Below are 2,234 nucleotides of genomic sequence, written 5' to 3'. Positions count from 1 at the left end.
GCTGGGTCCGTTCAGGGGTGGCCCAAAACAGACAGCCATGGTTAAGAGAAAGATTGACGAGGAGATTTGTTCTGACATTCACTCTTTCATCTTCAGCGGCAGCGTCAAGAACAGAGCCTATTAAGTGACAAGGCAAGAAATTTAAGGGGAAGCACAATAAAACAAGAAAGAAGCAGTATGAGGTTGGAAAAACATACCTAGCATATCCGTGCTAGCTTCAGACATTAGCTTGAGCATGCTATTTTCTCGAGCAGTGGCCTTTTCAGCCTCCGACACAGCAGCATCCTTGGTAGCTATGGCCTCTTTGGCTTGTTGGAGAGCAATTTTCTCTCTTTCAGATGCTTTTCGAGATTGTTCCATCATTGCCAGAGTTTGCTTTTTCATGGATTGAAGTTGTTGTCGAAGTTCTTGCAAATCTTGCGACAAATGTTTGCTTGCAGAACCTTCGATGAGGTTATTATCGACTAGCGTTTTCTTCGAGAAGGAAGAAGCAGGCGAAGTATCGGCAGAACAAGGGTCGGCGGAGTAATTATTGAATATTAACTGGAAAAGAAAGTCTCAGGATCAATGATAGTGCAAGATAGAATTTCATTGATCTTCAGGAAATTTACATGGATATTACAGAAGAAGGTTCTCCAAAAGGACTACCAAGATAATTATCGCCAAAGCTAATATGGCGACAATAACAAAAGAAACAGAGAAAGCAAAAGAAGAGGCATTCAACTAGACCTCCGGCCTTGATGAGCTAGGAGTTGGAGATGGCTTGATCCCAAGATAGGCCAGGATTTTCTTCGTGTTGGGTTTCGCTGCCTTGATCAATGACCGCCATTTTGTTTGTTCTATCTGCTCAGTGTCGCCAACTTTCATCCAGTCAACAGTTTGTTGGCTGTCAGCGACCAAGGCAACAGTGCTCTCGACAGCAATCTTCATATTCTCCTGGCGCATCTTCAGTCCAAGATCCTCCGGTGGATTGAAGTCCTTGGCAAGGGCAAGGAAAGTCTTGGGCTCCTCTTTCCTCGGGAAGAAGTAGGGGAACAGCCTTGATAATCCTGCCTCAGCATGCTCCATGCCTTCACGAACCTCGGTCCCATGAAATTCCAGGAAAGAGAGTGCGTCAAGGAGAGGATCATTGTCGGGATCCTCAAGCTCAAACTCTTGGTTTGTTTTACCTGCCGCAGAAAATATATGATTGGTCGACAGCAAGCAAGGAAAAGCAAGCCTAAGAAAGATAGAAGGGATCAACAAAGTTACCAAGGAAGCGTCGATTCTGTGTGTTCAAGCGCTTGATGATTGCCTGTTCACGAGTAGCCTGGGCAGCCTTGTGCTCATTCAAAGCAGTTTCGGCGTCATCAAGTCTTTTTTGCAGATCCTCGACACCAGCAGCTTTTGCCTTGGCTTTCTCAGCCTCTGCTTTAGCTTGGCTAGCGTCAAGTTCAGCTTTCTTGCGAGCCGTTTCACTTTGCTCCAGTTTTTGAGCAAGAGTGTCGACAAGCTTGTTGGCTTCTGCAAGTTTTTCTGCCAAAATAGCAAAGAATCATCAAAATGGCGACAAAATAGAAGCAAGGTGCTATAAACAAGGGTCAGCAAAAGTTATTACCTTCAGTCTTGCTGGCATACTCACGGTACCCAATAAATTGGGCACCGATGCGAACAAGTTCTTTGATCATAGGCTGTCAAAGAAGAACAAAGAAAGAAAATGTCGGTATGACAAAAATATGAAGGCATGAAAAAGCAAACAGAGGAAATATAGATAATGACAAGAAAATCAAGAACTTACATCATCCAAGAGAGAATTAGAGGAGCTACCCAATTGGAGGGTAGGCTCCGGGATTGTTTCCACCCTTGTCCTTTTTGGTGAAGGGACAAGAGGGCTCGACGGAGGAGTGCGAGCGCCGACATTTTGTTGAGGAGGCGAGGATTCCTCTCCTTCAACTGGCGTCTCCGAAACAATTAAAGTATGTGACGTGCTCGTTCGAGCAGCCACATCAAGAGTTGGTACTTCTTCCTCATCATCACTACGATTAAAAGTCGACAGCATAAAAAACAAGATAGACAAAAAATTTCGAGTACAAAAATAAGGGGAAATAAAGGTGACTTACGAGCTGATGAGGGATTCAAGATATGGATCATAAGTTGCCTTCTGATGTGAAGGACCAACTTCTTCGGCTTTGGAGGTGCCAGAATCTTCGGCATCATTCCTCTTCCTCTTGTTCCTTGGAGAAACAGCAGGAGGA

Source organism: Lolium rigidum, chromosome 3, assembly GCF_022539505.1.
Source record: "Lolium rigidum isolate FL_2022 chromosome 3, APGP_CSIRO_Lrig_0.1, whole genome shotgun sequence".
In the NCBI taxonomy this organism is placed as follows: Eukaryota; Viridiplantae; Streptophyta; class Magnoliopsida; order Poales; family Poaceae; genus Lolium; species Lolium rigidum.
Note: the sequence above shows the minus strand (reverse complement) of the source record.